The sequence below is a fragment of the Salvia hispanica genome, chromosome 4, assembly GCF_029641045.1.
Source record: "Salvia hispanica isolate PSC_SH4W2 chromosome 4, Shi_PSC_v1, whole genome shotgun sequence".
NCBI lineage: Eukaryota > Viridiplantae > Streptophyta > Magnoliopsida > Lamiales > Lamiaceae > Salvia > Salvia hispanica.
In genome coordinates, this window is record NC_142695.1 from 15,056,061 (window position 1) to 15,068,857 (window position 12,797).

Consider the following 12,797-nt stretch of genomic DNA (forward strand, 5'->3'; position numbering starts at 1 on the left):
GTACATGCATGACTTGGGTATATTTTATAAAACAAAAATTTGACTCATTTCTCCCACTTCTATAACCTCATACAAACCCAATTTCAGCAGACAGTTAAAATTCTTCGTTCAGATAATTGGGAGGGGGGGAAGGGAGTTCGTCAATTCTGGTATGAAACAATTCTTCCACGAAAAAGGCCTCATTCATCAAACCACCAGTGCATATACTCCTGAAAAAAATAGTGTAGCAGAAAGGAAAAATCGACCCTCCTTGAAATGACCCGATCCTTGCTACTAGAGTAAAAAACCCTAGAACATTTCTGGCCTGAGGCCATTGCCACTTCAGCTTACCTCTTAAACCGGTTACCCACTACTATTCTCCAACATCAAACTCCGTTACAGGTTTTATCCACTCTTACAAACATTCCCCCACCCTTGACCCTTGAACCTCGTGTCTTTGGATGCTCTGTCTTTGTACACATTCCTAAACATGAAAGAACCAAGTTATCTCCATGTGTTGTCAAGTGTGTATTTGTGGGATATGGGGTTAATCAGAAAGGGTATAGATGTTTTGACCCCAAGTCGAACCGCATGTTCACTACAATTAACTGCAATTTCCTTGAGACCGAATATTTATTCATCCATCTTAGCGGTCAGGGGGAGAGTAGTAATCAGGATAATAACGAGAGAGACCCACTAAGCTGGATTTCAATGCCAATGCCAAGTAATCCTGTGGTGGACCTACCAAAGAAGGCAGTAAGCAGTACCGCTGAGCAAGTCCCTGATGTAGTAGAATCCATCATGGAAGGTGACAATGTTTCGACAAACTCTCCAATGCGGAAACCAATGTAAGTACACACATACCTATGGATACAATTATGATTCCTACTGACGCCGAGGTTGTAGAAGGGTCTGACAGTGAAACAGGAGATATTGGTGGGATAGTAGAAGTGGAAGGAATAGATCCAGATACAGGTAGATACATACTTCCTCCAAGACCAAACAGAGGAGTTCCACCAAAGCGGTATACAACAAAGAAGATTAATAGGAAAGCACGATATTCTGCGGTGAATCTAGTGAAGGGGCACCTATCAGAGATGGCTCAGGCATTTGAAGATGCTTTATACGAAGAAGAGGAAATCCCACAATCATGGGAGGAAGCAATGAGGCACAAGCACTGGAGGGAAGCTATGAAAAAGGAGATAGATGCACTGAATCAGAATCTCACTTGGGAAAAGTGTACAATACCGCAAGGGAAATGACCAGTAGGATGTCGTTGGGTGTTCACTATCAAGAGAAAACCTTATGGGTCGATAGAGAGATGTAAAGCCAGACTCATAGTGTCACGACCACACTTACTAATTATAGCAAGATTGGCTATATCGTGACTAAATATAAGGTAAAAGAAAAACGTGAAACATTTGACAAAACGAGACAACCTGAATGGGAAAGGAAAAACAAACATTGACATAATAAGGCGGCTTGAATTAGGTACTCATAGTGAGTTCAAAGGTTCATCGCAAAATAATTAGAGTAGTGAGAGATACTGGTAAATTCTAATAAGTAGTTAGAAGGCCCAATACATCGTGTCTCCATACATGTTGTATTGTCTTGGACATTTCCGCTGCAATGTACTTCCTTTCTATTAAGTTAGGATTTTCGATACTGTTGAACGAGTACCAGTATCTCTCACTACTCTGATTATTTTGCGATGAACCTTTGAACTCACTATGAGTACCTAATTCAAGCCGCCTTATTATGTCAATGTTTGTTTTTCCTTTCCCATTCAGGTTGTCTCGTTTTGTCAAATGTTTCACGTTTTTCTTTTACCTTATATTTAGTCACGATATAGCCAATCTTGCTATAATTAGTAAGTGCGGTCGTGACAGAGTGGTATCAGAGCACCGTTCTTTCGCTCTGGACCCAAGAACCTTCTTCCAAGCCTTAGTCTCGAATGATAGTACTAGACTAGAACATGACTAAAATATTAAACTTAAGGAAACTCAACACCTCGCCTCGTCACGTTCAACTGCAGTAAAGAAGGTAAATACCTATGTTTCTTAAAATTTTCTAAAGGAAAATTTTTTTTTAGTCATGCAAAAACTATGCAACCTTTTTGAAGAAAATGTATCTTTCATGAAACTTTATGAGTTGCATTTGGATGCCAAGTGTAATGTGTTATGCATGATCAACTTTGTGATCTTTGAACTTATGGTGATGATTTTAATAATACGTATCTGGGACTATGCATGTGAATCTAGAGCGCCTAAGAAAGTATATTAGGCTAGAATGCTTAAGAACAAGTAGTTGTGAATGACAACTCTTTCACCTCTTTCAAAAGCGATGGAATCAATGGGAACATCCAAGTTAGGGAGAACCCCTAATTTTTAAAGAAATATGGAATAATAAATGCGAACTACGACCTATTATATTACGACCTCTATATTCCAACGAGGACACGTCCATTTTGAGGACCCTCGTGTTACTCAAAACAAATAGTTATATGTTCTACTTTCCACTTGGAATCACCACTGATCTCTTGATACGACGGCTAGTACTATATCTTTCACATGATGTATATTACTGTTACACTATATATATTCTCCCTTCTCGCGATATTGAGATCCTACCCTTTCGTGCAGATGACATGCCAGCGCTATACCCACCGTAGGCCACTCCGTGCTGGTGCAGATCCCGAGGAAGTCGTTCGCTACTATCGGACTTACTGTCGCTGCCATGGGGATACACTAGTGGAGTTTGTGGTCCACTATGCGAAATTGTGGGATGAGGCCAACCGATATGGGGTAAGGGCCTATGAGGGCATTATGAGACTCGTGGATTTATTTCCCGAGGAGTGGTGGAGATGGATGGCGGCCACCGCCAAGTTGTACACTTCATCTCGGCCACCCACCTATGAGTCTGTTGGGGATATGCCCGGATTTCTGAGCGCGGTCTCAGCAGGGTGTTACCATTTCGGCGATGGGCCCCACCAGAGACGCAGGCACCCGGTAGTGAGAGGTTTCGCAGATTGCCACCATTGGCCCTCATGCAAGGTGCGGACGGGATATTTGAGGAGGGACAGTCATCCCGGGCTCCCACACACAAGAGGGGCCGAGTGGAGAGCACTCCCGACTCGAGTGATGAGACCGAGTCTATGGGGAGCAGCACGGGAGATAAGGATGCTGACGAGGACCCAAAGGAGGAGAGTTCAGACGAAGATGAGACTAGTGGGGAGGACCCCGAAGGAGAGGACACCGATGAGGATCCCGAGGAGGATCTGGAGGGGTGCATGATGGGAGAGGATGATCCCGACGAGGACGAGCCACAAATCGGTAGCCTCACAGACTTGGGGATAGAGTTTGTTCCACCACTTGTCGGACCTCCACCCGAGATACCCCCACCTCCAGTGGAGCCCCACCCTGAGGTGCAACAGCTGTTTCTCCACCCGGTGGACTTGACTTCCTTCAGTGAGCTGTACAACCGCACATGGCGTTTGCGCAGGGATTTGGATATTCCGAAGAGTTACCGTAAGAACAAGGAAGTGGAGTTCTATAATCTGAAACAAGGACGGATGTCCGTTACTGAGTATGACAGAATGTTCTGCGACATGTCTCGCTATGCACCTGATCAAGTTGATACTGATGAAAAGATGGCTGATAAGTTTTGTGCCGGTCTGAGGTACGAAATAAGGATGGCCTTGGCAAGCCTTGGAGGGTTATCATACCCCGAATCACTGAGTCGAGCTTTGGATATTGAGGCAGCCATGCCCAAAGAGAGGTCAACTGTGCCTGTTGCCGCAACACCACCTCAGCAACAACAAAACTTCCGAGAGAAAAGGAAGTGGGATGGAGATCGTGCCCCAAATGAGACTAAGAGACAGCAACTTGCTCTGAGGCCACCACAGAATGGTGGAAGGCAAGCCGCTCTGAATCAGATGGTGGAGTATCGACCTAAGGCTCCTCCCTGTGCTAAGTGCTCAAAGAATCATCATGGGGAGTGCAGGGCTTGATAGGTGCTTCTACTGTGGCAAGGGCGGACATTTCTCTAGAGAATGCCCGGATAAGAATGCTGGAGTAAGAGGGAGACAGAACTATCAGGGGCAGCGTCCGCAACTGCGGGCACTTCAAGCTAAGCCGAAAGGAAAAGCGGCCCTACCCCAAGCTCCACAACACCAGCGGCAGTTACGGCAGAGGCTTCCCACTCAGGCTAGAGCTTTTGCACTGAGATAGAAGCAGCCTAAGATGGAGCAAGGGAACCAGGAGCAGGGCAATCTGGCAGGTATGGGAACTCTCCTCAACATACCTATTGCCATTTTTTTTGATACTGGTGCATCACACTCATTCATATCAGCACCTTGCGTGAATACTTTAGAACTGCCCACTGATGCAATCGAACATAAGACGAGGGTGTCCTCACCCGTAGGAGGCCTTATAGATATCTCACGAACTTGCACTAACGTAGAATTCACTATGGGAAACCTTAAGTTAGTGGCTCACAATTTGCATGTGATGTTGATGTGGAGCGTCGACATCATATTGGGAATGGATTGGTTAGCCGAAAACTACGCTACCATTCTTTGTAAGGAAAGGAAGATCTCGCTGCAATACCCAGGGAAGGAACCCACAATCTTTCACGGAATCTCCATGAGGCGACGAAAGTCCATAATTTCTGCACTACAAGCAACCACTATGATAAGGAAAGGATGCCCTGCATACCTCGTGTATCTGAATGGAGAAGAGAAAGAGGACCGAAAGATAGAGAATGTAGCAGTGGTATGAGAATTTCCAGATGTCTTTCCTGACGCACTACCAGGATTGCCGCTAGACAGACAATTGGAATTTACAATTGATCTCGAGCCAGGATCGGCCCCAGTATCGAAGGCACCATACAGAATGGCGCCTAAAGAGTTAGAAGAACTCAAGATACAGTTACAGGAACTACTAGACCTGGGCTTCATTCGACCCAGTGTATCACCATGGGGCGCACCAGTACTCTTCGTAAAGAAGAAGGACGGAACACTGAGAATGTGTATCGACTACCGAGAGTTGAACAAGTTGACGCTCAAGAACAAGTATCTTCTGCCGAGGATTGATGACCTTTTTGACCAACTTCGAGGGGCTGGTGTATTCTCAAAAATGGACTTGAGATCAGGCTATCACCAACTGAAGGTCCGACCAGACGATGTACACCAGATATGGCCATTACGAGTTCACTGTAATGCCTTTTGGGCTTACAAATGCCCCGGCTGTGTTCATGGACCTAATGAACCGCGTGTTCCACCCGTACTTGGACAAGTTCGTCCTAGTCTTTATAGATGATGTGCTCATCTACTCGAAGAACGAGAAGGAACACGAGGAACATCTGAGAACCACATTGGAGGCGTTAAGAGCCGAGAAGCTCTATGCTAAGTTAGCAAATGTGAGTTCTGGCTTAACGAGGTGAATTTTCCTTGGACATGTAGTAACGGCAGAAGGGATCCGAGTGGACCCTACAAAGGTGGAAGCAGTACAACGTTGGCAGTCACCAACAACACCTAATGAAATTTGAAGTTTCTTAGGTTTGGCTGGATACTACCGAAGGTTTATTGAGGGATTTTCTAAAATAGCCAGACCAATGACTCAACAGCTCAAGAAGGGAGCTAAGGTCAATTGCACGCCGGAGTGTGAGGCAAGCTTCTAGTTGTTAAAAGAAAAATTGACCACCGCACCAGTCATAGCCGTGCCAGCACCAGGAGCAGGTTATATGGTGTATACAGATACATCAAAAATCGGACTCAGATGCGTATTAATGCAGAATGGCAAGGTGATTGCATATGCGTCACTCCAATTGAGGCCGCACGAGTTGAACTACCCAACACATGACTTGGAATTGGCGGCAGTGGTACATGCCTTGAAGATTTGGAGACATCACCTCTACGGAGTTCGATGTGAGATCTTCACGGACCACAAGAGCCTTAAGTACTTTTTCGAGCAGAAAGATTTGAACATGCGACAACGCAGATGGCTCGAATTAGTCAAAGATTATGACTGTGGTATAAATTACCACCCAGGCAAGGCGAATGTAGTGGCAGATGCCTTGAGCAGAAAGGCTACGCCCCAATTGGCCACTTTTCTCACGCAGAATGAGGAGCTCCTACGCGAGTTTGCTAAGATGCGACTGGAAGTAGTAAGAGCACCGGAGACGGTGGAGAGTAGGATCGCCACCTTAGTGATTGAACCAGATTTAAGGGCCAGAATAGTTGAGGCTCAAAGGAGTGACGAAGCATTGGAGAAAATTCGTCTTAAAGTGAGGACGGGAAAAGAAGAGAGTTACCGCGAGGAGGCGGATAATGCCATCACTTTTGAAGGAAGATTGTGGGTACCCAATGACGAGGCACTCAGAAGTGAGATCATGAGTGAAGCGCATGAGACACCCTACACTGCCCACCCAGGAGGTACGAAAATGTATCAAGATATGAAGAAACAGTTTTGGTGGGACGGCATGAAGAGGAGCATAACCTCGTTTGTAGAAAGATGCCTAGCATGTCAACAAGTGAAGGCTTTACATCAACGACCCTATGGAAAATTGCAACCCCTAGAAATTCCCAAGTGAAAATGGGAGCACATTGCGATGGATTTCGTGACAGGATTGCCAAAGTCCCAACGGGGAAATATAACTATTTGGGTGATTATAGATCGCCTCACCAAAAGCGCTCACTTCGTACCAGTTCGTATCACTTACGGATCGGACAAGTTAGCTCAGATCTATGTGCAAGAGATCATACGCTTACATGGAATACCAGTAACAATCACATCTGACCGTGATCCAAAATTTACTTCTAGATTTTGGATAAGCCTGCAGCAAGAGCTGGGCACTAGATTGAATTTCAGTACTACATTCCATCCACAGACAGATGGGCAGTCTGAAAGAACGATCCAGACTTTGGAAGATATGCTGAGAGCCGTATTGCTCGATCGTGGAGGAAAGTAGGAGCCAGTGTTACCACTCATAGAGTTTGCTTACAACAACAGTTACCAGACAACTATAAACATGGCCCTGTATGAAGCACTGTGTGGAAAGAAATGTAGATCACCGCTTTACTGGGATGAAGTCGGTGAGAAAAAGACGCTTGGACCGGATTCTGTAGAGGAGATGATAGAGATCGTCTGTCAGATCCGTGAAAGGATCAAGGAAGCTCAAGATAGACAGAAGTCTTACGCAGATGCTCGTCGAACTAATCTGCGGTTCAAGGCGGGAGACAAAGTGTTTCTGAAGGTATCCCCGTCTAAAGGGATTACGAGATTCGACGTCAAGGGCAAGCTAAGACCACGTTTTATCGGACCCTACGAAATTCTAGAAGAAGTCGGTCCTGTGGCGTATAGATTGACACTTCCGCCGAGTTTCGGGAATGTGCACAATGTTTTTCAGGTGTCACAATTGAGGAAATATGTGTTCGACCCAAAACACATAGTCCACCAAGAGGAAATAGTTTTGGAGCCAGACTTAAGCTTTGAAGAGAAACCAGAGTCAATCTTGGACCGGAAGGTCAAGGAGTTGAGGAATAAATCTGTTGTAACAGTGAAAGTTTTATGGAAGCATCATGGTCACGAGGAAGCTACGTGGGAATTGGAAGACAAAATGAAGGAAAAGTACCCAGAGCTTTTCGAGTGACATAAGCAAATTTCGGGACGAAATTTTCGTTAAGGAGGGTGGAATGTAATACCCGCTCGTTTTTTTTGGTTAAGTTGTAAAAGTTCACCAACTTTGAAATGCATCACTCTCTTGTTACGTTGATATAAATAAGAACTCGTTGCTTTGTGTTTACTTAAGTGTTGATTAGTTGCGAAGTAAAAAGTAGTGAGAGTCGGAACGAACCAAAGCAATTCCATATATTTATGAAACATAACTAACGTGGAAGGATATGAAGAGTTCATTTCCTAACTAGAAAGTTCAACTACTTTCCAAACTACACTTTAGCTTACATAATTAAATACATGTGAGTTTATGAATTTAAGAAAAAGGAATTTTGAATGCTAGTACAAAATATACAAGTATGGGCCTAGAGCTTAGAAGAAAACTATATTTCTATGTAGTGTAGCTTCCACTTTCGGACTTTCTCCTCAGGCCCAAGCCCTTTGGCTCGGCCCTTTTGGTTTGAAATAAGTCAAGTACGAGCGAGCATCTCTTCTGATGCACCTATAACATGAAAAACAAGATCAAATAAAGACCTTGCATGTACTGAGACTAACTGTCTCCCAAGTAAAGAAAAGGGAGCAGCAAACTTTCTAATATAGACCAAATACCTTGCCAAAAAGGGGCAAGGGCAGCTGCAGCTCCTGATCTCCCAACAAGCTCCTGCAAAAACCAACAAATAACATAAATGCATTACCACCAAATTTCAGTTAAAGTTGCTGCAAAAGATCAAAGAAAAGGGAGATTTGCTGCAGGAAAATAACAAGAAAATACAACAGCTTCAATTAAGGCTTCACGAGTACACACTCTTGCCTATAAAATCCCCTCCACACCACCCTTGATCACCCTCCTACACACCTTAAGATTTCCCAGCAACATAGTAAGTTGAGAGTAGGAGATATTGAGTTCTAGGAGCAGAACCAGTAGCTACTGCATAGGTAATACATCTCCATTCTTCTCCCATATGATTTACTCACATCATCATATAGTAACTAAAACCCCAAGCATGTTAGAGCCCCTTCAAAATCTTGACATACTAGAAATGAGAGAAGAACAGTAGCACACAAAGCTCAAACATGCCCTTTTATGACCTTTTATGAAATGGAACAGAAGAAAACGTTACTTTCCTCTTAAACTTAAGATTTCATAACAACAATACTTATCTAATGCTTTTTATAAAAGATTTAGGATTTAGAGCAGACCTCTCCTAATAAAGTCAGATCATCAAGTAACAACTAAGCTTAGCTACTGTCAAATAAAGCCACAACATAAGCTAAATAATGAAAGAAAGAAGACTTAATTTAAGGCCGAGGGGCCGCCTCAGAGACCACCGGCGATGGCACTGCAGGAGCAGTAGCGCGAAATGGCGGCGCCTCGAGCCTCGCCGCGCAGCAGCAGTGAACGGCGGAGGGGCGTCGAGACGGCGTCGCTGGCCGTGTGACGGAGTTGACGCCGGCTCATCATCGCCCAGAGCTAGAAGCTGGCGGTGGAGTGAGCAGGACAGAGAGACGGAGGGAGAAAGGCGATGCCTTTTCGCCGGAGAGGAAAGGCGGAGATGGCTGGAGCCGGCGCCGAGCGACGCAGCAGGCGGCAGCCCTGCTCGTCGGGCAGCCGAGGACTTCTCCGAACTCGACGGAGGGAGAGAAACATGTTGGAGAAGGGGTTCCCACCGACGGAACTCCGAAATTTCGCCGAGGATGAGAGTGACGAATGGCGACGAGCGGCGGTGGGTCTACGTGTCGAGCATCGGAGACGAGTTAGGGAGGGCGCCGTGCGCCGCCGGAGACGCAGAGGAGGCGCCGACCGGAGCAGCGAACGGCGAAGCCGGCGAACCGCCGGCGAGAGAGGGGCGTGAGGAAGAGACGCCGCCGCCTCCCTTCTAATCTAGGGTTGAAATTGGGGATTTTAGTTGAATTGTGAATTGAGAGAGAGAGGCCGATGGTTTTGAGAGAAGGAAGTAAATTGGGCCTCTCCTTTTTCTTTCATTTGGGCTTCTATTAATTAAATACATGGGCTAAGGTTTTATATAGAGAATGGACTAATTCTTTTAATAATCTAAGAAGTTGGGCTAATAATAATTAAAATAAAGTAGGAGTTTGGCTTTAGCCTAATTAAATCATGAGTCCACCTATGTTGCTCAATCAAATAATTGAGGTTAAGTAATGGTCCGCTAATTAATTCCACGATGATAAATTTAATTTCCGGACTTTAGTATTAGCGCTCGAATAATTTATGGTACGCTAATTATTTCTGAAATGATGAATAGACCTCGAGTCTATTTTAGTGCTTGAATAAATGGCATAGGAGGTAACACCCTCTAGTTAAGCATATATTTTTTCCAAATTAATTAAATCTACTGATTTAATTAATATTCAAGAATTCTAGAACTTTTCTAGAAAAATTTAAGGAAAAGAATAAAAGAGCACGCACTTAGGATGCATCCACGTTTAAGCTTAATTGATTTATCAAAGTCTAATTAAGTACTATGTTATTTCCTAAAGGGACGTCTACGAACGTCATCTAAGGCCAAGTTAAGGAAATTACGGAAAGAGCTTTAGCTTTTGAGGTGGGCATTTCTTTCAAAACGTGACTTTAGTATGAAAATGTTATTCTTTATTCAAGTATGTTGTCATGTCATGTTTTGTTTTATGCTTACCTATCTGCTTGGCTATGCCAACTAAGTTAAATCGAATTCGGGTCCCAGTAGGGCCGCAAACCCTACTTGGACCAGTGTACACATAAGGGGAACGTGAGCTAACATAAGAGTTGGCCGGTCCAGTGACCGTCGTGGAATGTGGCCACATTCCCGGTTCACACATGTTCAGATATGGTATAGTTATGTGATGTGATTGCGCAATCAAAATCTTAACGAAAAGAAAAGTATTTAGTGACTCGGGTCTTTTAAGTAAAACCCCGTGATCACTCAACTGTGGCATTGACAAATTTAAAATAGAACTATTTTGGCACTATGTCCACTGAGTATACCAAGTACTAAGCCCTGCATGTTTATTTTTCTAACGTGCAGGTTGAATGTGATCGAGGGACGGCGGTGTTGAGAGGAGAATGGAAAATGCTAATAAGTAGTTAGAAGGCACAATACATCGTGTCTCCATACATGTTATATTGTCTTGGGCATTTCCGCTGCAATGTACTTTCTTTCTATTAAGTTAGGATTTTCGATACTGTTGAACGAGTACCAGTATCTCTCACTACTCTGATTATTTTGCGAGACCTTTGAACTCACCATGAGTACCTAATTCAAGCCGCCTTATTATGTCAATGTTTGTTTTTCCTTTCCCATTCAGGTTGTCTCGTTTTGTCAAATGTTTCACATTTTTCTTTTACCTTATATTTAGTCACGATATAGCCAATCTTGCTATAATTAGTAAGTGCGGTCGTGACACATAGCAAAAGGGTTCACTCAAACGTATGAAGTGGATTACTCAGAAACATTCTCTCCAGTTGCCAAGATGGATACAGTCCGCGTATTACTATCTATAGCAGCAAACAAAGATTGGCCATTACACCAGTTTGATGTGACAAATGCCTTTCTTCATGGAGAATTGAGGAAGGAAGAAGAAGTCTACATGGAAGCACCTTCAGGATTTGCCACAGACTTTAAAATGGGAGGAGGGTGTCGCTTGAAGAAGACTCTATATGGGCTTAAACAGTCTCCGAGAGTGTGGTTCGGAAGATTCACAGGAGCAATGAAGGGATATGGGTATAAGCAGAGCAATTCAGATCATACATTGTTTCTAAAGAAACGAGGTGATAGAATCACCTGCCTGATTATATATGTGGATGATATGATCATTATAGGTGACGACCTCGAGGAGATTGAAAGTCTGAAGAAGAACATATTTCAAGAATTCGAGATGAAGGATTTGGGAGATCTTAAATACTTTCTTGGGATCGAAGTGCTCAGATCTCCGAAGGGGATATTCCTGAGACAGAGGAAGTATATTTTAGACATTCTGGCAGAAACGGGCCTACTAGAGTGTAAACCAGCGGACACCCCCATGGCAATCAACCATGGACTGAAGATCGATGATGGAGTCGAGTTAGCTGACCGAAGTCGATACCAATGACTGGTTGGAAAACTCATTTACCTCTCCTACACTAGGCCTGATATTGCTTATGCAGTCGGGATTGTAAGCCAGTTTATCACAAGCCACAAGCAGACCATATGGAGGCAACACTCAGGATTTGCCGGTACTTGAAAGGGACAACAGGGCATGGAGTGATGTTCTCAAAGAATGAACACCTTGAAATCCACGGCTATACAAATGCTGATTGGGCTAAAATCCGAACGACGGGGAATCTACAGCCGGTTACTTTACCTTTGTTGGTGGGAATTTGGTGACTTGGAAAAGTAAGAAACAAAAGGTGGTAGCTCTCTCAAGTGCAGAAGCAGAGTTCTGTGGAATTAAAAGTGGTTTGACTGAAATTTTGTGGCTCAGAAGGTTAATGAAAGAAATTAACTTCTCACCAAAAAGGAGCCAACTGTACTGCAACAATAAGGCCGCTATCAGCATCTCAGAGAACCCGGTTCAACACGACAGAACTAAGCATGTGGAGGTGGATAGACACTTCATCAAAGAAAACATTGAGAACGGTACTGTCGAGTTTCCTTTTGTTAGATCTGAAGACCAACTGGCTGATATACTGACCAAAGCAGTCAATGCTAGAAGTTTTGAAGAGACATTGCGCAAATTGAGTGTTGGAGATCCCTGTTGGTACTACCGCAGCGGAAGACACGGAAAACAAACAGGTCCTAGACGGATCTATTTAGGTGATTATGCATTCGACTCCAATTTCATGCAACAAACATAGATCTATAGATATAACATCAAATAAACACATAATCATACATATTCGATGTAGATTCGATTGTTACCTCATAATCCATCATTGGATTGACGTTGCTAGCTGCACCACCCAGAGATCCTTGGTTTATCGACCACGAATCTTCCGTACTATTCCCTTGTCCTTGATTCTCCATCCGTGTGGGTGGATCTTAGATAATCAATTAAATAACTTTGAATGGATCTAGGGAAACCCAATACAAACACAAAATTGTCTAGATCTAATCCTATGAATTAGGATAGATAAAGAACAATAATCAAAACCCTAATTCTCCCACGTGC

General features: G+C 43.9%; 1 long non-coding RNA gene and 1 pseudogene across 1 annotated transcript; one reads left to right on the forward strand and one right to left on the reverse strand.

Annotated features, from left to right (window-relative positions):
* Positions 1-2,621: 2,621 nt before the first annotated feature.
* LOC148927329 (uncharacterized) lies at positions 2,622-7,629 on the forward strand (annotated as a pseudogene).
* Positions 7,630-7,829: 200 nt separating this feature from the next.
* Positions 7,830-8,944, reverse strand: LOC125195958 (uncharacterized). Its single transcript, XR_016128728.1, has 2 exons — positions 8,262-8,944; positions 7,830-8,154 (listed from the first exon to the last, which is right to left on the reverse strand). It is a non-coding gene; the product is annotated as an uncharacterized LOC125195958 (long non-coding RNA).
* Positions 8,945-12,797: the final 3,853 nt, after the last annotated feature.